This window comes from Lissotriton vulgaris, unplaced genomic scaffold, assembly GCF_964263255.1.
Source record: "Lissotriton vulgaris unplaced genomic scaffold, aLisVul1.2 SCAFFOLD_1194, whole genome shotgun sequence".
Taxonomy (NCBI): Eukaryota; Metazoa; Chordata; class Amphibia; order Caudata; family Salamandridae; genus Lissotriton; species Lissotriton vulgaris.
The window spans coordinates 160,567-188,490 of record NW_028247871.1 but is presented as its reverse complement, the minus strand read 5'-3'; the positions used below and the strand labels follow the sequence as shown (position 1 = coordinate 188,490).

The window sequence follows — 27,924 nt, the reverse complement described above, 5'->3', positions numbered from 1 at the left end:
CACTGCACACGATGAAACTGTTCAACTTCCTACTAATCAAACAATGGCTCAATTGATGGACCTAATGATATCCTTTCAATTTAGGAGCCATATTTGCTGTGCCAGTTGGAAAACCATGCAAACACTCCCAATGTGAAAGCCTTGCGAGTTCTCTCAATTTGAAAGTCTTGCAAGTTCTCCCAATCTGAATCCTTTTAAGTTCTCACAATCTGAATCCTTTTAAATTTTCACAATCTGGAAGCATTACAAGTTCTGCCAATCTAAAAGCCTCACAAGTTCTCCCTTTCTGAAAGTTTAGCAAATTCTCCCAATCCAAAAACCTGCAAATTTCTACCATTCTGGAAGCCTCACAAGAGCTGCCATTCAGAAAACCTCATAGACTCTCTTAGTCAGAAAGCCTTGCACATTCTTTCAATCGTAAACTTTATAACATCTCCCAATCTAAAACCTTTCAAATTCTCCTAATTTAAAATCTTTACTGGTTCTCTCCCCCTGGAAGCCTTGTGAATTCTAGCGCTCTGAATACCTTGTAAATTCTCCCACTCTAGAAGCCTTGCTTGGTCTCCCAATCCTGAAATTTTGCAATGTCTTCCAAGTGGTAGCATACCACGCACTAAAGGAAACACAAGGACCTCAACGCTGTGGGTTATAATGTTGACCATTTACACAAGTAAACCGGGAAGAGTTATGTGTGGATTTGATGATATTCCTATCTAATAATAATGCACATGATCTGCATGTTTGTTCTACACATTTCACCAAATACAGGGACCATCTGAAGGACGGAAAGAACATGCAGGGTTGCCCAAGCCCATCAAAGAGGAATCCTCTGCAGAAAGCTTTTGCCCAGGTAAATGTTGTTATGTCGGATAAGACCTCAGAGGAAATGTTTATCACATTATTAGTAAATATTTAAAGCCAGATCCACCTACCTTCCTTATTGCTGCACAAGCAACCAGAGTCCTCATTACATAGACACCAAGGGTTGACTCAGGACATGGTCTATGTAGCATTTATGTCTTCTTTAGCTAAGAGATGCACATCTGAAGCTAGTGTGAGGAGCTCACTCTCCTAAGAAGAAACCCATGGCTACTTCTCCAGTCTAACAACTTCACAAAAAGAAATCTGACTAAAGAGCAACAGTCGATTTCTGCCAAGGCTGTCATGTGTGTTCTGCACAATATGTTTTCACTGCACTATCTTAAGCTTATAATGGTTCGTGCTCTCATGGCTTGGTATATGGTCACTGAACCCCTCAGTGAGTTGCAATACCCTGACAGCTCAATAACTGAGGGTACTTTAGCATATATATCAGCACATTATTTTGGGTGTTTTTTGGACACATGTGAGTTATTTATTCAGTGGAAGTGCATTCACTCTTTGGTCTGCTTTTACTTTTAGTCTGTGGTGCAATCACTTCACAAATGTCAGCAAGTGTTTTGTAGGAAATTATTGTTTTCAATAAATGGATTTAAAAACAATTCTTGCAATGTACCTCAGTACTGAGAGGAAACAGTTACATTTTTGAACAACGCCTTTCTGTCCGACTGTGTATCACTTTGAAATTCAACCACACAATCAGAATGATATATTATCCGAATACATCTGATTGGCTGAGCATTTTCATACTCTAAACTGCTCATGAAATGGGGCATATTGGGAGGTAATGGAAACTCATCTGTTTTGTGGAACGATTTCTAAATCCTATCTTGCAGTAGTGTGTTAGAGTAGAATCTGTCACAGGAACTACTATTGTCGTCATATCACAGCGGAAAATGTAGGGTCCCATTAAAGAAATGTTCAGATATTCTGTTTCCACCTATCAGATACCAGTAGGTTTCTTACTCTTCTTTTTGTTCCAAAGCTTTACTACTGCATTGAAGTTACACCCCCTTTTTGATTCCCCTGTGTCCTGATATTCACAGTATTCAGTATTTCCAACTTCCAGCGTGCCCCTGACACCCTTTTCGGGGAAGGGAGGGTCCATATATGGAGCCTTTGGGAAACAGAGGGATTCATCTATTTCTATTTATAATTCTGGGCATCTAAAAAGTTAGTTACCACGGGTGTTTTCTGCACATGCCTCCCAGGGTAGCAAGGACAAGTGGTCAAAGCTTTGTCAGTGAGGTAATGTGGAGCACAAGCGCTCAGGAAACAACAGTCAAACAACAGACAGAGCCTTGAAATCCTGTTTCTAAAATTCAGTGAGGCAATACACCCTTTTGTTAACCCTTGCCCCACTAAAGCAGTTTCCTAGTGGTGTTTATCAGCTAGGCACTGACTGGGCACAGGTGCAGTTCACTCAAAATACTCAAAGTGTGGATGGTCGTATTCTTGGATAAGGTATCCTTGGATAACGTTTGCAGCCTCTGTGCTGGTTGTCAGTAGGTTGGTGCATGACTGTTGCAGTCTCCTAGCTGATAAGGCTCTTACTTCTTTGACGAGAAAGAATCTATGACATTGTCATAAGCGTCAGTCTCCCGGGCACACAGGAGGATGCCAAATACATGTTGCTTGGCAACTTCAAAATCTTAGTGCAGTTCATGGCAAGAATAGCTCAGGGAGGCTGCTGGACACGGGTTTGCACTCCTGCTCATGAATTTGCTCCCTTGTAGCAGTTCACTGTCCGTAGTTGTTCCTCAGACTGGAACACACTCAGCCTCTCTCCTAAAGGATCCCTCTTCCTGCAGGGTGAGGCACACTCATCCCCTCTCTCAACAGGCGAATGGGCTTCTAAGTTTAGGTAGAGCCTCAGCTATTGAAGCAGAATGTGCAAACTTCTGGTGTTCTCATCTCTGGAGACTGGCTGTCATGCATACGCCAGCGCTGGTCACACAGCAGTCCATGTACACTGCTGAGAATTCTCTCCCTTAGTTAAGAAGACCTTAGAACTGGAACACAGTGGAGTGGATATCATTATACTTTTATATACATTTTTCGGTCAAGGGATGTGGATCTATTGTCTGCAGTTTCAGAACTGATGTTAGTTGGTTCTCTTTCAAAAGTAATTTTTTACAGCTCCTAAGACACATCCTTTGTGCAAGGTGATGATTCCTAGAGCTATGGCATTTATAAAGTGCAGCATTCACCTAGATAGGTTTCTTGGCGCTAGGCCAAATTATTTTTATTAAAAGTATGATTATTGGTTAAAGCACGTAAAAAGTATTCTGGATTCAAGCAGATGCATCTTAAATAAGGACAGAATGAAGTGTTATATTTTTGCCCGAAAGTAATCAGCCTTCCTGAAGCAGTAATCAGTGACAGACAAAATGGCAGGCCTGGCCAAGAAACCTCATCATCTTGAAAGCAGAAACTGGAGCCTACGACCGACCTATTCGAGGTACATAGCAGTACTCAGGGAGAAGTAATCTGCAGCCTTTTGCTAACAAGGAACTGATTGAATTTCTAAGGGATTCTTTTTCTCAACCCTCCTTCCGTTCTGTGTCTGATACTCCATCTTCCAGTGACAGGACCACAGACAATGCACTTTCACTGTCTGGGGAAGAGGTATTCGTGCTCAATCTTGCACCAGGCTAAACCATGTGCTATCAAATTAGACCTCACAAGAACCAGCACTCAGACTTACACTACACAGTCTTCATACCATATGCTACATACTCACTGCATACATGTGCACTCGACACACAAATGAAATACCAGCACAAAATATGGGGTTCACATAACCCAACAGCAGAACCTTACATGAGAGTATGTGTAGAGGCAGAGAAAAAGGCCTTGTCATACTAATGATTCACAAAACTCAGTTTGCTGCCACCACTTCTTTATGTGACTTACTTAGGGCATGGACAGCGAGCCTATTCTTTCTTTGAGGGCACACCTCATGGTCATAGAACAGGCTAACAGTACATAAGCTGACCAGTGAGACAACCCTGCTGTTTGTGGTCAGCTTGAAATCACACCTAGGTTCCTACCAACCGAGCCCTGAGACATTACATTACTTTTCCCTTTTTTGTACAATGTTTTGCCTTTGATCATTTAACAAGTAATTTATAATTATCTTCTTCTTTATTCAAAGGGTATTCATGAAGCAAAGGCACAGCCAACGCGTTTCGTTCCCATTTGCCTTAAGGAACTTCGTCAGGGCGATTTAATATTTATAAGGGGCAGTATTCGTAAGTCAACCGAAAATGAGCCCGAAGTGACAGCGTGCTCACTAGGTCATGGTTCGTAACCTTGAAAGGGAAAATGCAGCCCTAGTGTGGAAGGTCACGAGTAGTTCCAGTTGGTGCGGTATGTTCAGAATGTTGCAAATACTATTATAAGCCCCAAGTAGGAAACAATCCAAGAAGGACGGATCGTGGCGTCTTAATTCTCGTTCTAAGACGACAGCCCGATGTAAATAGTCCAAGTTTAACAGAAGTTCATAGTATGTGTCCCGCTAACGTAGAATAAAATGCTAAGGGTCAGGTAATGACCCAAGTCAGAAGTTGAAGAAGCGATGCCGCACCTGTGATAGGGTCTCGGCTCCAAGTACCGTCAGCTAAAGAGGCGTCTATTCTTGGACTATTTACATCGGGCTGTCGTCTTAGAACGAGAACTAAGATGCCACGATCCGTCCTTCTTGGATTGTTTCCTACTTGGGGCTTATAATAGTATTTGCAACATTCTGAACTTACCGCACCAACTGGAACTACTCGTGACCTTCCACACTAGGGCTGCATTTTCCCTTTCAAGGTTACTAACCATGACCTAGTGAGCACGCTGTCACTTCCGGCTCATTTTCGGTTGACTTACGAATACTGCCCCTTAGGAATATTAACTCGCCCTGACGAAGTTCCTTAAGGCAAATGGGAACGAAACGCGTTGGCTGTGCCTTTGCTTCATGAATACCCTTTGAATAAAGAAGAAGATAATTATAAATTACTTTTGTTACTGACTTTGTTTGAGTGCACCTTCCATTTTGTTTCTTTGCATTTTGGTAAATAGCACATCCTACAGCAGCGGGTGTTGGAAGTGATTGCACCACCTTAACTTCAAAGAACATTAAGATCCGTTGTGCTTGACCTTGTCTGCTGCTTTTGGTCTTTTGGTTATATTATTTAACAATTAATGTCTCTCATCTCCCTTATCCAGTTTTAATCATGTTGATGCCCTTTTGCATACAGCACGTTCACAGTCAGAGGGAAGGAAGGAGAGGGAATATTTGTAGTTGAATAGAATCTCAGTGGTGCTTGATTCCCATCAATCTTGGATGGGGGAAAGTGGTATGGATTTTAGTTTTCATAGTGTGGATTGGAGGGGTGGTCCATGGCCAGGTGCAGAGTGTGGAGGGAGTGGCAGTATTCCAGGACTATGAAGAATGGGGGACAAGATCACTGCTGACTGCATTAAATGCTTATGGGCAGGAGGAAGAGGGGCAGAATGAAATAGATTGAAAGGAGGACTTATACTTTGTAGTGGATACAAAATCTGGGTTCATGCAGATGATGCAGATACATTTGTATTCGAGGTGGAAGAGTTATAACAACAGGTGATAATAGCTATTGAGTTATTATCATGAGTGGGCCTTGAAGTTTCTTGCAATCAGGTAAAGAGTGTCCGAGTACCCGAGAGGTCATGTAGGAGGGCAACAAACGATGGATCTTGGGCATGACAGTTGTTGGCCAGGTTGAAATCAGCATACAGTGAAAAGAACAAGCTGGGAGAAAGGGTTCTAAGAGGATGATGGATTCATCAATGCTCTGTTTGTTAGAGAGAACTATTAGGCAATAGAGAGGGTTAATGTTCAGGGAGGAACATTTAAGATATATCTTCAAATGAGGAATAGTTGAAATCAAGACAGGAGGCAGGAGTGGTGATAATCAGTTTGCACAGTTTTGTCTGTAAGTCCATTACATTATTGTTTAAGGTAGTTTGAGGGGTGCTAGATAAATAGTTTAGTCCCTGTAAGTGGCCTCTCTCAATGCCATGTCGTGGCTGAACCCAAGTTTCTAGCTGGGATTTGAAAGCAAAGGCGATTGTGACAGTTGAAGTGATTGGAGACTAAAGTGTTATTCCAAAAAAGGTTCTCAAAGGTCAGGCTATTTCTTGGGGATGCAGTGCCTCCTGGGTTTGCCCAACATCAATTGTGGAGGACTAGGTGACTGGGAGAGGCTGCAAGACTGACTACCGATCATACCACTAAGTCGGGTTTTAGTAAGAGTTAACATTTTTTCTTCTTCTTCTTGTACGTCTTCCTTCTATTATGATTATTACTATTGTTATTATCATTATTTTATTATTTTTGGTATGGTTATTAATATTACTGCCAACCTCAGCACCTGAGTTTTTCTGATTTGTCCTTTCTTTTCAAAGGGCCTCTGAGAAAATGCAGAGGGATGTAGAGCTTGAAAGCTCACATGTATGCCCCAACTAATTCCAATAAGTCCAGTAACTCTACAGGTTCAGCAGTTAGCAACCTACCCCTGTAATTTAACCAGATAGATAATGGAATGTGAGGATTTTGGTGCAAGTAGCACAGAAATCTGCATGTTATGCCCCATTTTCATGAGCGAATCGCAATTGGGTGCTATTTATCTCACCTGATAAATTCTGATCCCTGTGGACTCAGAATATATGCAGGGTGCGGCAAATTGAGCATTGTTTCTGCCCCAACAGTAACTTGGGCTGTAGAGTAACAGTTTCTTAGATTTTCAGCTCACCAATTAGTTGCAATCTTCAGTGTTGTGCAGTGTTTAATAACTCTTTTGCCTCCTTTTTTTAAAGCAAAAACCTAAGCTGTACACTCCGGATGAAGAAAGGAGGATGCTTGAAAGTGAGGTATGCTATACATGACACTCTGGGGAAGTGAGGTATATTTTTGCATTTGCTGCTTTGCCATTAAAACATACGTTTCAGGCGATCAGTATTTACACCGGGCTTCTCTTTGTAAAAATATTCAATACATTTTCCATCCTCACTGAATTTCCGTCAGGCACATCTCTTATATATAGCACAGCTCCTTAGGTGGTCTTTTTTGATATTTCACTTGTGCATCTCTTCCACACAGCACTATTTCTGCTATGGTCTTCTATGGTGCTCTTGCTGTCCAGATAAAGTTCTTCCCCTTCTTCCCTTAGCCTGTCATAACTCAAACCTAAATCCCCTCAGCATCTTATATATAAATTCAACTATTGCCATATCCCAACCTAGCTCCTCCACAGCCTCTTCACCAATAGACTCATCAGCCCTCTTCCCAATAGAATCACGTGTCTGGCCTATCAGCTCACTTTCTCCATCATCTACCAGTAGTCTGTTGAGACTCATGAATTCTTTCCCCCCTCTATTCCTGATGGTTGTCACCCTGAAGTGCCTGATTTGTAGCGACACATACATGACTATCAGACCCTCCTCTAATGTGGCTATTCACCTAACTAAACATAGCCCCACCAATTTCAGAACAAATTCATAGCCTGCTACCTGTGCAGCCAGCTCCACAACTTCAATATGCCTTACAGATATACGGAAAGAATCTCAATCCAATCCATACACCAAAACTCCTCTGTCCCACTCATCAACTGCCCTACCTCAAATTACTATCTAAACCTCTCATTGCCACAATGAGTGGGAGGGTGGTCCATTTATATCAATACATTTTGTTTCTAAAAGGAGAAGGCTGGGCATTGTCTGCCTGCCTTGTCAATCCTTTTACCTTTTCTAGTTCTTCTTTACACTCCTCTGATCTGTCTTTTCATTTCTTGGTATATTTGTCAATCAAATGAGCATCATTTCCAGATCACCAGTGTTAATATTGACTTTGTTCAAAGGGGGCCCACTCATTGTTTCCAAGGTTCACATGGCACATAGCTACTTAGAACTTTGGCACAAGTTGCAGTTATCTGTTTCATAATTCTGTATTATGTAATTGCGGAAAAGGCAGATATTTTTTATTTCTCTGTTGTCCTCTATGTTTTTGACCTGTTGTTATGAATAAGGCAGTATGTAAATAAATTCAGCACAATCAAAGTCACAGACTGCCTGATGTTGTGAAATAGTCCATCATCTAAATCTCTGTTTGAAGAATTTTATAAAAGAAAGTCTAGATCCAACATGGAAGAAAATGTAGGGATTTGGAATTCTTAACAAACAGATTATATAGTGCAAGCCAAATTTTGATTGATTAGGATTTATCTCCTAACCTGGCGTACCCTAAATATAAATTGGATGCCCAGCATATATAATCATTGATGGGATCCATGTCAGATTTACAAGGTATCAAAATGGATACAAATGTGATCAAATTAAATCCAATGAATCTGAAGGGAGCTTGTGTGTGTGTGTATATATATATATATATATATATATATATATATATATATATATATATATATATATATATATATATGTGTGTGTGTGTGTGTGTGTGTGTGTATATGTGTATATATATGTATATATATATATAATATATATGTGTGTGTGTGTGTGTATATGTGTATATATATGTATATATATATATATATATGTAGATAGATAGATAGATAGATAGATAGATAGATAGATAGATAGATAGATAGATAGATAGATAGATAGATAGATAGATAGATAGATAGATAGATAGATAGATAGATAGATAGATATGGATATATATATAGTCAACGGTGATCCTCAAAATCTGGTATGGATCTGGACCTCCTGGACTTACTTTGGATGCCATACCTCTGTAAATCTAGATTGGTGCTACCGCTGTTTATGTCTAGCATTTCTCCATTCTCCACACCTACAGATCGGCATGCTGCAGGAAGATATCTGTTATTTGGACCAGAGGGTGAGTCTTTGTAAATTTCTTGTGGTTTTGTGGGATCTGGTACAGGTCTCGCTGCGATTTCTCTGGGTTTCATACCTCCCCCACTTCCATAGATCACATAGGACAACTAAACCTTAAGTTTTCTCTTGTCAAACATTCCATATGTTAAATGAAGGTTTGCTGAGCAGAGTGACGGAGATCTCTCGAGGTTGGAGGGAAAAGATCCCCCAAAATACGATAAAGCTCTGTTTTGTGCTTATATTGTCTGCTGGACAGAGCGACTGTGCATACTGTGCTCAGACTCTCTATGTGTACATTGTATATAGAAGAGCAAGACCTAATTGCTCTCCTAATGCCTACATTGTTACATAATGGAGATGTGACAATGTGTGAGGAATTTTTCCTAAATAAACAGGTTGTAGCTCAAAAGATATTGAAAATGTTTTATTAAAAGTGTATGACAAGGCTCTTATAAATATTCTGGAGTTCTCACTGTGGAAAAAGGTCCAAGAATTTTAACCTACCATACCAGAATGGGTATCAAACAGCAGGCCCACACTTCCTACATGATGAGGCTTGCTAAAAGAACAGAAACGTACATCTAAACATGAAATTTGGCAATGATAGGAAGCATATGGCCAGCCCCTGGATTCCTTATCACATGACCTAATGTGGCTCTTTTTGTTCGAAAGTTCAAGCTGTACACACATCTCTTGTAGACAGGCATTTCTTGTTGATAACCTGGACATGAACTGAAGATATGACTATGAAATATTTCATTCACTAGGTCCTATATTTTGCACAGATGTAATATTAATTAAAGGGCATAAAAACAGTTGTTATGATTCTTTGTAAGGTGAACAGCATGAGCCTTTACTGAATATGTACTGGGAGCTATTCATGGTGAGGAAATATATAAGTATACTCTTAGGGAACACATTGCATATTTGAGTTGGACAGTGGACTCTTAAAATTTTGTTGTCCTCAGTTTGAGTTTGACTTTCCTAGGGTGATGTATTGAAATAAGTTGTGGTCTGAGAAGAGCGTTGATGAGGTGAGGGCTGGTCCAGTAGATATATGGCGAGGGCTATGGCATGACCTATGGATCACATCCTTAGCAGGGCCTATTCCATTGATATGGATGGCTGGTATATGAATACTAATTATGAGCGCACGTCTGTGTGTTTATGTGTATACATGCATGCATGTGTGTGTGTGTGTGTGTGTGTGTGTGTGTGTGAAGTCCAACCATATTCAACACATTTTGATAAAGTTCTGTTCTCACTTTTTGAATACTCCAGCTGGAACATCTGAATAGAATGAAGATGGACATAATGCAGCAGGTGAATTCTTATCTAAATCCTTTTGTTTTACTGTGTGCAAAGTGGGAGTGCAGATCACCGAGGACATCACAACATCGAGTGCTGTAAAAACAAGACTGGTTTGTGATTAAAAATGGGTTTCATTAGATTGTTTTTCATCTGAACAGGGTTAATAAGTAATAGACGTGTACAGGGCAAGATGTACAAAGCTTTTGAACAGTGGTAAATCCTCAAATTCACAAAATGTGCGGGTTTGCAACACCCAAAAAGTTTTTATCTATTTGCTCAAATAATTTTCAGAAAAGTTTTACCAGTTTTTTAAATGAGATCAGAATTGGTTTATGAATCACTGTGTGGAAGAGGTCTTTTTAAGCATCCCTTCCAAACCAATGTAATCTGGTTGTATATCATTCATAGGTTATTGACTCCTAAACAGGGGTGATAACTTATTTGTAAAAGGGAGGGGGTCATCTTTGGAGCTCCTTCCCTTTGTGAGTCTGAATACAAAATTCGGGGGACAGAAGTAGGTGGAACAAGGGACCAACTCACAGAAAATATTTTGGAAAGCAGCCCTGTTTCTTTAAAGGAAGTCAGAATGCTTTAAAAATAATCGTTGTGAGAAGCAATTTCTGGAAGAACACCATCACTGTAATTGTAGCCAATCATAGTAAACTGCAAATCGTGAGCTGTCTAATGAATATTCATTAGGGACAGTGTAATTTGACTCACTACGGCTCCTTATATTTTCACTGCACCCCTAGTGCATAGGTCGGTCTACAAATTCTGTGCATATTTTCCGACCGTGTTCTATAAATCGATTCTTACTTAGAGGTCGATTCCGATTCCAGTCGGAAGGGCTCCGAACCATGTTCGGAGCCCTTCCGACTGAAGCAGAACGTGTCGGCCGAATTCCTTTTCGACCAAGCCATTCTGATGGGCTTGGTTGGAATAGAATCCGACTCGGATTTCCGGATGGCTTACGACTGGCTCAGAGAGCCCGTCTGTCTTCCGGAAATCCTTCAGTACTCCCCCGGTTGCCTCTTTACGACCAAGGGAGTACGAAGGCAGTTTTTCACTGCCTTTTTGTGCCGGTGTGTCCGGCACAAAAAGGCAGTCACCTATGCTGCCCCTCCGTTGATCCCTGCACCCTGTGGCAGGCACCTTGGGGTGCCAGCCACAGGGTGCAGGGATAAACTGCACCCCTGAATTTCACAATGGAGGCATGCATTCCGCTCGGAATTCATGCTCCCATTGCGAAGTATACGAGTGCGACCGAACAGGGTTTGGTCGCATCGTACTTGCCGGGCTGTAACCGAGCACAGCAGGTCGGTTGGTTACGGCTCCTGATCGATGTCGGATGGACCTGAGTCCGTCCAACATCGGAATCAGCCCTAAAGTACTTCTGTTCTTAAGTGAAGTGTTGTGTAAAAAGGGAATACATCTACTGTAAAGAGCAATCTACACACAGCAAAGATCTGGTTTATTTCATTTTTTGCAAAAGAATAAAAAACATCTTGCATAGACATTTCACACTTGAAAACACTCACTTTTTAGCTTCAGAGATTATTTTGTTTTCACCTTCCATTTACTTATTGTGCAGAGTGAGTATTCTTGCTAATTCCTTGTCTTCTGCCTATGTTTGTTCATTTATGCAGGAGATGTGTAATTGTTCCTCCAAAACAGTGTTGTGTGAGCTGTGTCAGAAATGATTTCTGCTTCCTCCAAAATGTATAAGACAAAAAACATGCACCTAACTTTTAGCAGGAACAAAAATCTTGCCTCACCACACTAACAATAGCTGTTGCAACAAAGAAGATGTCATTCTGCAACTAACAGGAATTGTGTTCTTTTTCAGTTGAGATATATATTAAGCCAAAGGGGTAAGTGCCTAATCTAATTTTCAATGTTTTTATTATATCTTTCAAGCCAAACTGTACAGTTGCAATTGTGAAAAAAAGAGTTTCAATGAGTGATTATTATAACACTTTTGGTGCAAGCATTTTATTTGATGCCAAATAGTTGAAGTTTAACCACTTATCTGCCTATTGTTCCCACATTTGTAGCAAATTTAAGACCCTCTGAATTGTTGCCTTATGACCTTCCACCATGTTGTGGACACTTAATATCACATCTGAATAAACAATACAATATGTGATGGTGGGAAAAAGAGCAATGTTGAGGAGAAAAGAGAAGTGTGTAATCTCCAGACAAAGGGAGGTTGTGTAGCTGGCGAACATCGTCAGTAAAACCTAATGCCATGTATTTTACTGGGATGGAAGGTGTATCTGATTGGAGCATGACTAAAACTGATTTATTTATAGCTAGTCAATGTCTGGAGTGACAGAGTGGACAAGAAAAGATATCCTGGAAAATGGCCCGCACTCAGATTATACCTCACTAGGGAGGCCTAAGTATTGCCAAAAACAATTTGGGTTTGCTTGTGTTCCCATTTGGACGGGACCTCGCCTTTCAGTTTGGGCTGAACTGTTCCTACTGGAACTAGATCAAGGATGACTAGCTTACAACTGATCTGTGTCTGAATTTGCGTAGGGGTTGAAAAATAATGGCCTGGAATCAAGCCCTCAGAATTGCAACCATCACCTTTGTGTTTTCTGTTAAACTTCTCACTTCATGACCTACTGTGTCCATCATTTCATTGTTCATCTTTTGAGGTAGCACAACATGCTGCTGAAAAGCAGCTACTACGCTTAGCCCTGCAAGCCGTCTATATGGTCTGGTGAATTGAAAAAGCGCAGAAGGGGAGACTCACGAAGATCTGAATGTGAGCAGGTGTGGGGAGATGGTGGGTTTGGTTTTGAGCCCACAGGTGGTAACTGTTTCACAGCAAAGTGGGCTATACCAGAATATTTGTGATACTATGTATTAGTAATTGGATTTGTTTCCTGCCTGGCTTGGTTTTCTACCTAAGTTTCCAAAAAAGGGCACCTTTTATTCTGCCAATATCAAATGAAGTTCCAAACTCAGAATGTAAAGCCTTATTGTCGCAGTAATTGAAGAAGTTCGATATGATGGCTATGGCAACCAATTAGGTTGTGACTGAGAAAAACTATTTAGTTGATTGCTTCCATAGATTAATAGCATGGCCGGAGGTGACTTCTTTCCTCTTGATTCCAAAGGAACTGCAGAGCAAATCTTTCCTGTAAGATGAAGTATTTATAAAAACAATTTAATAGTATTACAAGATTCTTCCTTCTGCCCTGCTTGGATTTCAAGACAATGTTTAAACAGATGCACCCTGTAAGAGTGAGAATTGATCTCATTCAGGCCGCCCTACTTTCCATAAGAATATATATTCAATATGACACTGTCACTGATGTTAATTCTCATGTGAGCTTTGATGGAGGAGGGGGGCTGACTGAACTATATTGTAACCCAAGAGGGTTTGCCAGGTTGCTATTGCCCTCCCCTCAATGTATACATTTCATAATAATAAGTACTAAACTTTTAACATGATATTACAGCCAATTTACCCGCACTGTATAGAATTCAATTTCCAGTTCTGTTTTAGGTACATGATGTAGTCATTATGGCAAGTATGCAGACTAGACTATAAAAAAGCCAATAGATCTGGTTTGCATTCTGAGTTTTGGCAAAAATATCACAAAACCAAAAGCAAATGCATTTTCCTATACAATACAATTGTGTGTTATGATTCAGGGTACTTTTGATATGTAAAAAATTCCATCGTGCATTGCCATGCAATAACTACAAACGAGGTGGAATAATTTATCACGCGGCCCATAGTAGGAGGTGAGAAAGAAGTATTTCTATGGGCAGAGCCAAAACCCATGTATATTCATAAAGACTTAGGGGGCCATTAAAATACCGAGCGGATCGCCACCGCCAGTATGGGGGTGGCGATCCGCCCGCCAAAAACCACCACCAGCAAAGAGATTTCCCCCGCCACATTACCATGGTGGGGGGGACCCCGCTGGAAGGAAAGACTGTCTGCAAGTTTTCCACCCAGTCGAAGAGTCTACCAGAGCAGAAAAGTTGTTAACATGGTGGCGGTGTCTGGGAGACACCGCCAACCATATTAGCATATCTGTGGGGACATCCCTTTCCGCCACGGAAAGGCAGGCAGTTCTTGCAATTGGGGCCCGTAGCGGGCCCGCAGGGATTCTGGGGGGTGAGAGGTGCACATGGGGGGTACCAATGGTACTCCGCTACAGTTCTATGCACAACATGGCAGGCATCGCAAGGTGCCTGCCACGTTGTGCATGGAACTGCACAACATACCTTTTTGGCATTACGGCGGGTGGTGCTGAGAGCACCGCCCGCCGCAATGACAAAAATGCAGGATGCGGCCGCCAGATTGGCGGGCGCATCCTAATATCACCAACGGGAGCCACACACCAATGGCGGGCGATCCCATTCCACGTAAGGATGGCGGGCGGACTTCCTAATGACCCCCTCAATAACACTAGGGGCCCCATTAGGATGTCGGGCAATCCTTCACTGTACAACGTGGCAGGCACCACGCAGTGCCTGTCACATTGTGCATTGAAGTGCACAATGTGCATTTTTAGCATTGCAGCAGGCGGTGCTGAAATGTTAAAAATGCAGGATGTGCCCGCCAGTGTGGCGGGCGCATCCTAATGGACCCAGAGGACCGCCGGCTTTATGGCGGCGGTTCCATTTTACGTCGGGATGGCGGGCGGACGGCCCCTAGGTAGTGCAGACAGAAGCACTGTCAGGCCAGGCTGAAATAAGACTTTTAATTAATTGATCCAAATCTACGCCAACTTTTACAGATGAACCATGAGCTGGCTGGCATGAGAATGAAACAGTTTCTCCATTACATCAATTTGGGAATTTCTTTGTAAATCAGGCACAGCAGCTGAAGAGAAGAGTGCTGATTCATAACACCAGAGAATTAGCGTTTTTCAGTAGGACATTTATATCTGCATTACTGAGACACACAAAGCAAATTTAATTCCAGCTGCACTTTATGCAGCTGAGCTTTAGGGAGGGGCATGGGGTGTCTCTGTTCTGGCAGTGATTGAATGTTGAGATTTCAGAATGCTTTCAAGCATTCTTCAAGAAACTCCAAGCATACCTTTGGATGCATAACTTGGGTTAAGGGGCACATATAATTGGAAAGCTTTTAAACCAGTCATGTTTTTCGGATATGGCTCAGCCTAGAAAACGAGAGAGAACTCTGTTATTCAAGAAGCGGTAATATATTGGTAAACCCTGAATACCTGCCATGTGCCACTTGAAATATCTTATGCCTAACTTAAATTCTCTGACCTGAGAAGGACAACTGATCTACATAAGAAAGTGATATGCAGGTTGACACTTCTCTTCTCAGAATGGCTGTGGACACATTCCCTTTTACTGGTGTCAAAGAGCTGTGAAAGTTATCTATTTCTAGTGTAAAACTTTATGTAATAGACAATGTTAATTAGAAGAAATATTAAGATCTAGAGCAGAATTGAGTTGTAAATTTAGATGCATAGGCCCACCCTTAGGTTGGAGAATGGTGAATACAGTGTGATAGTAACAATTCTACCCAGGAAAAATAAATTAATTATCCACACTCTGTCCTAAATTCGCTGACCTTATGAAACGATGGTTGATAACTCTTTTATGGCCCTACAAGGGGGTCGATTCCGAATCTGGGAAAAAACGCTCCGAATAGCCATTCGGAGCGTTTTTTCTGGTTCGAATCGTACCCTGCAACGCCCCCCGTACTTACGACGAAGTGCGATTCGTTCCAGGAGCTGGACTCCGTACGAATCGTACAGAGACAGTACGAATCAAATCCTCATATAAATCTCCCTCGAAACCCGCTGTACGTGACATCTGTATGGTTCGCGGCTGCTTTTTCCAAACCGGCAAGTACGATTCGTGTCGGGTACGCACCGTACAACCCTTTTTCTAAGGGAGCTGAAAACAGCCATAAAAGCAGAGTTCGCCCCGAAACAGGTACGGAACGCCCCCCCCCCCGGGTACGGTGCAAACACTCCATGATTGCAGGGGTACAGTGTGTACCCCTGCGATCACGGGGTGTACGCACCGTACCCCTGCGATCACGGGGTGTATGCACCATACCCCGCGATCTTGGAGTGTACACACCGTACCCCATGTTCGCTGGGTGTACGGTGCATACACCCCAAGATCGCAGGGGTACGCACCATAACCCTGCTATCATGGGTTGTAGTAAAATATGAATTGGCCAGCAAGGGATTTCATTCATATGAGTTTTCAGCACTAGTTTAGGACTTGTTGAAAAGCAAACAAAGTACCTAAAATTGAGTTCAATCAGCGGCTGTTCGAAAACATTTAAAAGTTTCTAACAATGAGAAAACACAGGATGTTACCACACTAACATCATAACTACAGTTAATGAATAATAAAACATGAAACCAGGATAGTTTTTTTGTCTGAGGAGTTATTATTTTTGAAATCAAGACAAAGAATAGTTCTGTACACAAAATCAACAGTAACATAAATCAGGGTACATACAAAGATATATAATGGATATTTAAGGTATTGGTTACTTTTCCTATAGTATATCCAAGGAAAACTGTCCAGACTGCTAAAAAGGTAACAACTTGATTTCTACTATCAATCAGGAGAAAATCAATAGTCGGTGTAAATCATACAGTGCAGAATTGGACTAAGTAGGTCGAATATACAAGGTTGACCCTCTGAGGGTCAACCTTGTATATATCAATATTCCGTCCTGATGATGGTCTTGTAAATGATCAAGATAAGACCGAAACGTCGACCTACTTAGTCCAATTCTGCACTGTATGATTTACACCGACTATTGATTTTCTCCTGATTGATAGTAGAAATCAAGTTGTTACCTTTTTAGCAGTCTGGACAGTTTTTCTTGGATATACTATAGGAAAAGTAACCAATACCTTAAATATCCATTATATATCTTTGTATGTACCCTGATTTATGTTACTGTTGATTTTGTGTACAGAACTATTCTTTGTCTTGATTTCAAAAATAATAACTCCTCAGACAAAAAAACTATCCTGGTTTCATGTTTTATTATTCATTAACTGTAGTTATGATGTTAGTGTGGTAACATCCTGTGTTTTCTCATTGTTAGAAACTTTTAAATGTTTTCGAACAGCCGCTGATTGAACTCAATTTTAGGTACTTTGTTTGCTTTTCAACAAGTCCTAAACTAGTGCTGAAAACTCATATGAATGAAATCCCTTGCTGGCCAATTCATATTTTACTAAACTCTGCCCGAGCCCGCAAGGGTATATTGGGTTACTCACCTTCCTAAAGATCATGGGTTGTAGGCACCGTATGGTGTGTAAGTGATTGTGTGCTTTTCCGTACGAATCGCCCTTACCTGACGTGGACCGTACGAATCGCGTCCTCATACCCCGGTCCGAATCGTACTCGTTGGGTTGTACGGCATGTGTACGAGTCGTACGGTTCACTGTTTCAGCCTTGCAATACGTACGGATCCCGATGATTCGGACGGATTGACGGAATACGGATTGTACTACGAGACTCGGACAGACGGGTACGAATCGTACGGCGATGGCTCAGGATGAAAACCTTACGGACATTTTTTTTCCAGGATCGGAATCGACCACCATATGTCCACAGTTTGACAAGCAGTATATAGGGCTAGATGCAACTCTGGTCAATATTATATTTAACGGTCATCCAATGAGAATATTTGTTTCACAGAGAATATATTAGTATGGTAAATGATTTATGATAATTCAGATTTCATAGAGTTTAAATATTAACAGGGTTAAAATTACACAAAAGTTTTGACTTAGAGGTCCCTAAACCCTAAAACAGGGAGTGGAGCAAAATTTATGAGTACGAGTTATTACGGTTCACTGACAAAATATCAAAAGCAAAAACATAGATGAAGAATTATAGAATGCAAACATATTGACTCCATATACTTAAACAGGTAAGTACAAAAATATTGACTCTAAAATATAGAAGTTAAAAATATAGATGTAAAAAATCGATTTAAAAATATAAATAAAATAATATATATTAAATATATAAAATATGATTCTCTTTAGCAAAATAAATTAAATGTAATATGCAATTTAACTAAATATAAAAATAAACTGAATTAAAAAAATTACTTCACACCATTCCCACCATTTACACCTATATAAACCACAACACACACCTAAAATTATTACACAATTACCATTATTAATTACTAATTAATTTAAATTAACAAATAATTATTCCTTAATCAATTAAAAATATATTACTTCCCAACCTTCCCACCAGTTTTACCTTTAAACACTGCAACACACACCTAAAATTAATTACACAATTACAATCATTATTTGCTAATTGATTAATTGAAATCAATTAACAATTAATTATTAAATAATGAATAATACATTAATGTACACCTTTAATGCTATAACATCTCCATTGAATAGATAGTAATAAATACAAATCATTCAATAAATGTAATATAATTAAATTACATCCCACTCTATTCCCCTATAAACCCACAACCTGCTACAGAACTAAAAGCACAAAATTCTAAAAAAAAACACAAACAAAATTAACTACTAAAAATGATCAATACATTTTATATAATTAAATTACGTCACATCCTATTTCCCTATAAGCCCACAACCCACTACGGAACTAAAAATGCAAAATTCAAATAAAAAAAATGAATATCTACTAAAATGTTAACACATATAATAATCATACAAACAATTCTTATACAAAAAAACATACATCACACATATATAAAATATAGACTAAAATACATAACATGAATAAAAAAATCAAAATTTTTAACAACTTCAATTTTGCAAATGATATGAAACACTAATATTTTTTAAATCAATATCCTTGACCACGAGAATTTGTCTATCGATATTCCTGACCCAAGATATTTTTTATACAATATATGTGCAATTTGATATTTATTACTCGATATGCTGTCCTTGCACCAGTTCATACAGGCAAAACCAATCAGTTGTTAGTCCAGCACCAATCATGGCCTACCACTGACATTGTAGCACACTCCCACAGAAAATAATGGCAATAGGGACATAAAAACCCCATATTAAATAATGTTAAATTAAATTAATTTAAAATAGTTCAAAATAGGGGTCCATTAGGATGGCGGGCGGAAAAAGTCCCCCCACCACCCTAACGGAGATCGGGACCGCCCACCTAAAGGGCGGGGGTCCCGACATTGGCATTAGGATGAGCCCGCCACAGTAGCGGGCGCATTCCTCAAATTAACATTGTGGCTGGCGGTGCTCACTGCACCGCCCGCCACTATGTTAAAAACAAATGCACACATTTGCATAATCGCAGCGGCAGGCACCGCATGTTGCCTGCCACTGCGATTATGCAAATGCAGGGGGGTACCACAGGTACCCCCCCATGTGCCACCCCCCTTTGGCCGTCACTCTGGAGGCCCACAGGGGCCCCCCAGAGTACACACCGCATGCCTTTCCGTGGCGGCATTGCTGCCACGGACAGGCATTGAAAAATGCCTATTCTAATATGGCTGGCGGTGTCTGATAGACGCCGCCACCATGTTATCCCTTTTCCGCCCCGGCCGCAAGGCGACTGGAGCGGAAAACAGGCGGGCGATGTTTCCCGCCGCTGCGGTCCCCTCCGCCATCGTAATATGGCGGGGGAGGAATGCAGGGAAGGATGTCGGGCGGATTGCCTCCGCCAGGGTGGCAGTGGCCACCGCTACCCTGGTGGAGGCAATCCGCCCGACATCTTAATGGGCCCCATAGTAAAGTTTGATATGAGGCACAGCCCAGGAAGATGGCCAACCAGGTGTGTTAGACCCGTGCTGCTGGTCCGCCTGTATTATCCAAACGCATCCTTCCCCATCTGATGCCCAAAACCTCCAATATGGCCCCATATTTGTGAAGTAAGTTGTGTACGGGTGGAGTGGCTGAGGGCAATTTTTCCCAGAAGAGGGGAAACTGACCTGATTGCTGCTGCTGTGCAGCTAGACGTGTGCAGCCAAGTGGGCCCGAGGAGCAACGAGGCAGCGGATCTTGGAAACTGCCTGAGTTCTACCGGACAGACTCCCGTAGGCCCCGCAGCCTTCAGTGGTCGTGGAGGTGGGACGCTACAAAGTGACTTTATTCTCTACTGGATCCACTCCTCGCGCACCCGCCTTGGGGCCTGCTCCAGGCTCCAGACCAGAGCCACTTGACAGCAACAGCAGCCCAGAGGGTCACATGATGTACCGGAGCGATGAATCAGCCAGCAAGTCCTGTGCAAAGGATGTTCAGGCTCCCACCTGCTGTTTTGAGGGAGCCAGGGACTAGACATGTGTCCCCTGTGCTTCTGTGGGAAGTGCAGTTCTCTCCCCCACCTCGTTGCCCAGAGTGGCAATAATTGCCTGGCTGCCTCAGGGCAAAGGTCCTCCTGGTTGTGTTGTCAGGTGCAGCAGGCCATTCATAGCCCAGGCTAGGAGAGTCCCTTCACCCTCCATTCTGATTGTGAGTAGTGGGCGGCTGAGGACAAAGGTTTGGCATACCTCACTGCATGTGACTGTGTATGGAGCCCCCAAACCTGTGAGTGACAGTAACTGCTGCGACCCCTGTGTGTCACTGAGTACTACACAGACTTTGGCCACTGGGAATGGCCACCTGCCCCAGAGGGACATGCAGCCTTGAAGGAGACTGATGATAGGTGGCAGTGCTATTTGTGCCCGGTTTCAGGATGAGGTGCTAGCCTTGCAGCCGCCCTCAGGCTGTTGTAAGTGCCGGTGGCCACCTGCTTTACAGAGACACAGAGGGTGCAACTGGACTAAGGCGCCCTCTGTCACCAGTGCGGAGTGAAGGTGTGCTGCTGAGCCAGTTGGACCCTCTGCAGCCTGGTCCATTGTGGAGCCCCTCCCCACCTCCTGGTCCTGTCGTCTCTGGGAAAAGGTGGGAGAGGGCTTGATCCTGCATCACCAGTTCAACCCCGTTCTGGGCACAAGGTGGTGGCCAGCAGCATGTACTGTTTGATTCAACCCTGCTTTGGGGATCTCTGGTGTCCTCTTGCCCTCCAGAACTGCCTTAGTGGTTGAGTGAACTGCTATGGTGTATTGGGCCCACCCAGACTGTGGGTGCTGGACAGTGGATTCATAGATCTCTCCCTCCCTGGCATATCTGGGACCATCACGTGGAGTTAACTACATGGCTAGGACCTGATCTGCCTTGGGCGCATCTGGAAGCTGGGGCCTGGGGAAGAAGTGTGATCTGGTCCCTGTGCTACAAGAAGTTTTCATGGGGAGATGTAGTCAAGAATCTTCTAAGTACCAAAAATATTCCCTGGCGGAAACTCTGTCAGGATTTGGAATGGGGACAGTAGGGGTATCCAACCCGGTATACCTTGTCCATGCTGTGCGGGCAGGCGTCTTTCCATCTCAGCCCTGTCTGTCCTCTATCGGGACACCGCCGTCGGTAGAGATAGAGTGCCCCATGGTCCCCAGCAAAATACAATACATTTCACGGCTAACGTGGAGATGTCCAGATGTGCCAGGTGTCCAGATGAGCCACGGCCCCATTAGCACTCAAATACTTATGGTCATTGAAACATCCATTGCCAATGTCCAGGCCAAGATCAACGCCATCGCACTGGACCTCTGTAAGGTGGCGGATAGATCCAGGGCCATGGAGCCACAGGTAGTTCATATACAGAAGGATCTCACCTCCTTTAGGGCCACAGCAACAACACTGACAGCACATATGTAGAGCCTGAAGGCGTGTGCGGAGGACACTCAGGGTCACTCCAGGAGGTGCAACCTATGATTCATTGAATTTCCCAAGGGGGTGGAGGGCTGCGCACCCGGGCTCTTCCTAGAAAGGTGGATTAGAGAATAGATCCCAGAGACTGCCCTGTCCTCTGTGTTTGTTGTTGAAAGGGCTGCACCTCCTTGTGGGGCTCTGCATCAGACACTGGTAGGGAAACTCTTTATTACTAGGACAGGGATGCTTTCCATCATAAGGTCAGACTGCACGGAGACCTGGAGCATGAGAATTATGTTGTATGTATCTTTCCCGATTACACCCAGTTGGTCCAGAAACAGTATCAATCATTTGTGGGGCTAAGTAAAAGTTGAAAGTTATGGGCCTAACTGACATGTTACTGTACCCTGCAAAGCTGAAGGTACTTCATGATTGACAGTCCCACTTTTTAATGACTACATTGGAGGTGGGGAACTGCCTGTAGGTCTGTGGTTAGGGCGCCCCTCTGACTATTAGCCTTGGGTGAAGTACACCAGATCAGGGGGATAGGCACCGGCTAGGGATGGGGGCCGGACGCACTTAAGGAGACAATGAAGATTAGCTACAGTGACCTGGGTTGTGGTTCAAACAGATGGAATTTTGTACATTAAGACCCAGAGACAGGAGAAGGAGTAAGCCAGAGCTCTTGTGGAGATGGTCACCTCAGCGACATCTGAACATACTAGTTCGGAGGTGGTAAAGCACACACCAGACCTCAAAATTTAACTGAACTTCCCAGTTTGCTTAATCTGGAGTTGCCTGCTGGTGTGGCACTGGCTCTGCCCTACTTGTCCTTCCCGTTTGGGCGAGGGGTGAGGGAGCCATGCCTGGCTCTCCTGGTGTGAGTAGGAACTGTTGGTGATATGGCACACATTAACGTATCCACACTATTGTGGGAATATCATTTTGTTTGTTACAGTGTATATGCAGCTATCAGATCCGGGAATCAGAGTCAATGGGCTGGACTGTGGGCTTGGTGTCCTTGTTTCTCTTCCTTCCTGTCAGCCATCTCTTTCTTTCTTCTTCACCAGCACCTCTGCAGGGGGAAACTTTTACTGGACTCGTCCTTTCTATTTTTATTTCTCTCTTCACTCCAGGGTGGCGAGAGTGGTTTACTTTATGAAGAATTGTTAATTCTGTAGTAGTTTAGTCATTACTAGGGTAACAGAGGTCTGAGGGTGGGCGACAGACCTTTCTTGCCTGATACACAAATGGTTGTCCAGTTGACATTGTTTCTCATACTCGGGCGGGCAGCAGGATATGGGGTAGGGGGGTAAAAGTGATGCCAGATTGGCATCTCATTTGGGGGGAGTTCATTTGTTTCAGTTTAGTTAGGAGGATGACTCTGCATCCCTACCTAGCACCCACTGCACAACCAGAGGAGCCAGCCCCGGCCTCTTAGTTACCATCAAATGATGCAGGATAGGTTACATGACACCCAAATCCTTAATATCATGTCCTGGAATGTCCATGGGCTGGATAGTAAAGTGAAACTGGGTCTAGTTACATGGTATATATATGACGCCAGCAGCCTGACATTGTATGTTTTGCTTCAGTAGAAGCATATAAAAGGGACCCAATGTTGTTTCCTGGGCGGTGGTGCCTATATGGTATTAGTGCATACAGTGTACACCTCCGGTTTGAGGAGTGTTGCAATACTTGTCAGAAATCAACCCCCGTTTCCGATCTCCATAACTAGGGTTGACCAGCAGGGGAGATACATGAGAGTACAGGGTACCTGGAGCAAAAAGTATATTACGCTGATTAATGTCTATGCACCACCCATAGTTCAACAGCCGGTCTATGATCAGGTGGTGGCGATTCTTTGTAAACCACCTTGACCGCTCATGTTGTGGGGGGTGATTTCAATGAGCTCATCCCATATATGGATCCCTTGAAGCTGGCTTCGGTCTCAACGGAGCCCACTCCTTTGCAAATGTTTGACACTTCCTAGGTCTCAGCGACTTGTGGCATTACCACTTCCCCTTACATAGGTACTATTCGTATTTCTTCAGAGTACATAAAGTGTTTTCCCAACTTAACTACATTCTTTGTCCATGCTGGTTAAACAGCCAGGGTACTCCAGGCAGAATATTTGGGTAGAGGCCTGTCCAATGACTCCCCTCTTTGGGTTATGATGGAGGGTATGGGCCGCCCGCGAGAAACAAGTTGGAGATTGAATGCTTGTGACTTGAGGGAAGTGGAAATAGCAAACAACATTAGAAAATACTCAGAGTTATGTTTCCTGCAGATTCAGCAATCGGTCAATTCTGCGATGGTCCTATGGGAGGACTACAAAGCAGTGTTACGGGACTGGGCACAGAATGCCCTGTCCCAGAAGAAAAACAGAGAGGTGGCGGAGATAGAGAGCCTGGAACACCAGATTGTAGCCCTTATGAATTCCCCCGGGGCCTACACTGACCCCAATGCTTTGCACTCCCTAGAGTTGCTCCCTCACATGTATCAAGACCTGGCTATGGGTGAAGCCCGTAGGCAATTGTTGGCAACACAGCACCACATCTTTAATGCTGGTGATAAGGCAGACACATTGCTAGCCTGGCTTAGTAAAAGCAAAAAGAAATAGTGATGGATGTAATGCTGAACAAATCAAACATTCACACCCAGTCACAGATCTGGGTCTAATCCATCGTTTTTTGCTCACCATACCACCACAGTTTGTACCCAGCTATATGCAAATCAGTCTTGACCCTGCTCCTCATGGGAATAATCCAGCCCAAACTGCCAGACCAGGTCCTCCCTGGACTAGTAGCAAGAACCCTGGGGTCGGTTTGAGGGTATCACTCCTCATTTACCAGGTTACCCTGAATCCAGTGACACAGTGAGCCTTGGACCCAAATCTGGGCATACCCTTCCCACTAAGGGCAACAAAAGAACAAATGATAAATAACCATTGTTTGTTTGCACACCACCCCACCCCAGTTTGAATCCAGCCAATATGCAAATTAGTCTTGACCTTGCTCCATATGGGAACAGTCCAGGCCCAACGGCCAGGTCAGGTTCTCTCTGGATTGGAAACAAGCATCCTGGGACCAATTTCGAGGTATCACCCCTCACCAGCCAGGCTAGTTTAAATCCAGTGACACAGAGAGAATGGAAACTATGTCTGGACATACCCTTCCCACTTAGGGCAACAAATCCATCATCTATCATTTGTCTTTTGATTTCTTGCCCTAAGTACGCTGGGTATGCTCAGACAGGGGTCCTGGGCTAACTGAGTCACTGGATTCAAGCTAGCCTGGCTGAAGAGGGATGATACCTCGAAACCGGTCCCACAATGCTTGTTTCTGGTCCAGGGAGGACCTGGGTTGGCGGTTCAGGCTGGACTGTTCCCATGAGGAGCAGGGTCAAGACTGAATTGCATATGACTGGGTCTGAACTGGGGTGGCATGGTGAGCAAAGGAATGATGGATTTAATCCAAATCTCTTGACTAGGGGTGACTGTTTGATTTCTAAATTCCGTCCATCATTTGTGTGTGTTTTCCAGCTTGAATCAGTAGGCAGGAGGCAGCCCCCCGCTGAATCAACAGTATTGTGGCAGAGACCGGTGCCCTCCATTCATCCAAAATGGCCATAGCGGATGCCTTTGCTGACTACTAAGCCTCATTTTACCAGGCCCATCCTCAGGCTGGCAGATTATCCGGCTGGAGTGGATCTGCTCATGCTGACCACTGAGGATTGGGCAGAACTGGACAAGGATATTGCTCGGGAGTAAGTTGCGGGATCAATTGCCAAAATGAGGTCAAGTCAAATGCCGTGACCTAACGGATTACAGGTGGAGTTCTTTAAACAATATCCAGGCCTCTTGTCCCCCCATATCCTCAATCTCCTAAGGGAGTTGTGAGATTGTGGTGCGCTGCCTCTGGACCTCCAATGAGCAACAATCATTGTGATTCACAAATCGGTTAAGCCTGAAACTGACTGTAACTCATACTGCCCTATATCTTTGCTGAACATCGAGGGAACAATGTTGATCACAGTCCATGCTGCACAGCTTCTGATGGTCTTTGTCCCGCTTATACATCAGGGCGAACCGGATTCATGACTGCCCGGTCCATTCTCCTCAATTTTCAGCACCTGCATAAAAAGAAGTTGGCAGTGGCCTAAAGGACACATACACATGTTTTTCTGGCACTAGACACAGAAAAAGCATTTGATGCCATACATTGGCCCTTTCTTCCTCAGACACTTGGTATCTTTAGCTTAGGCTCCCATTTTCAGCAGTGGATTTCCTTTGCTGTAGCAAACCCTCACAGCAGTAGTCCGAGTGAATGGGGTTCTCCCCTCGGTCTTCCCTATACAGCGTGGCACTCAACAGGTATGTTCTCTGTCATCCATGTTGTTCGCCCTAACAATCAAACTGTTGACAGCCATGGTTCACTCCCAGCATGGAATCCGAGGGTTTAAAACCTCAGAGATGGACAGTACAGGGCAAAAAATCTAACTGGTACTCTGGTGACCATACCACTGACCTCTCTGCCTTTGAATCCTGCGAGGACCATTCAGGCTACCGTATACATTGGAATACAACTATACTCTGCCATCCTTATACCCTCTGAGTCACACTGATCTCCCTCAGGAGCTGCAGGTAGTGACTGATAGATTTCAGTACCTGTACAGCTATGTGACACCACACCGTGAGACTTTGTTGTTAGGAATTTTGAAAGAGTGATTAACACCTTCAAAGATGAGGTGGAGGGGTGGTATGCGCTCCCTCTCACATTGATGGTTAGAACAGCTAGTTTTAAAATGATCACACTGCCAAAGCTCCTGTACACTTTGCAGAACACCTACTACCCACTCTGTGAGTCGGTATTCACTGAGTTGGAGAGTGTCATCTTCTCCCTGCTGTTGTGCGGCAAACAAAGGAGAATTGTCCTCACCACTCTTCAGTGCAATCCATACAACGGAGATCTTACACCTCCAGACTTTCGATCCTAATAACAGGCAGCGCATATAATGGTAGTAAACAATTGCCTATTCACGCCCCAGAACCATTCCACCTATAGACTAGACTACAAAAGGCAGTTTGTGAATGGGGCTTAATGCGTTAATGTATTCACATACAGTTTTCTTTTAACGTATTAATATTATTTATATGAAGCATGTTGATGGTATGGACTAAGGGCCTGGGGTCCAAAAATGAAGATCCCAAATTGTAGGTGCTACTTGTGCACTGAAGTTTTCCGGCCTGCTCTACATTTTGTGAGGTGTGTACTAACAAATCATGTTGTAAAATATTCAGTCAGAAGGGATGGCAGAATGACCTGTTTGATTAATACTACTTAGGTAGGCCACTATGACAGCTTGCTTGTGATTGGCGAGGTATGGTGGTTTGTAAAGAACAGAAGACTCACATTCATGCCTTGACAGTCCCAAACATGAAATGAAGCACAATGGGTCCCTTAAGGAAACCAGTGTTGCTATAAAAAACAATGCTTTGCATTTGGGAAGAGATTAGGGTCCCCTTTATCACTGCCTACCATCCCCAAAGCTGCCCTTGACAATTCCCAAGGATGAGTCTGTCATATGGGCACAGCCTCCTCTTTCATATCCATTTCACCTCCTTTGAAGTTGTCAGTAACTGTTCAGTGCTTTGCCTCTGCAGTTTATAAATTTCATTGTAAACCACAAATAGCAGAGGGCAACCCAGTCATGCACCTTCCTAAATGCAATTCAGAATGAGTCACAAAATCACTTTCACAATCAATAAAGGTTTTTCCAGATCGAAAAAAGGGAGTTTGTATATTAAATTTTTTTTTGCAGTTTCAAGCCCTGTGATTTTGCGACTCGCAGGATTTGTAAGGGTAAAATGGTATTGTACATCAGGCCACTAGTCTGAAATTGGAAAAAAAGTAATTGTTATTTAAGTGTAATTATCAAAAAGCATCATGAACAGACAACAGGGGTTCCTAAACAATATGGGCTCTTCCAGATTGTACATTTCATGTTGTTCTAAATTACTTGTTACAGCTGTAGGATGAACGTTATGACTACTCTAGGCCAAGTTTTTATTTTACTTTTAATACGCCCTTTTTAATCATACGTACCATTATTTAATGTGGCTATTCTATAGTGATGTGTTCCC

General features: G+C 43.0%; 1 long non-coding RNA gene across 1 annotated transcript; it reads left to right on the top strand.

The window, feature by feature from the left end:
* The first annotated feature begins 765 nt into the window (after positions 1–765).
* On the top strand, positions 766–8,737 carry LOC147664997 (uncharacterized). The gene is made up of 3 exons (XR_015305070.1): positions 766–850; positions 6,727–6,780; positions 8,723–8,737. It is a non-coding gene; the product is annotated as an uncharacterized LOC147664997 (long non-coding RNA).
* The last annotated feature ends 19,187 nt before the right edge of the window (positions 8,738–27,924 follow it).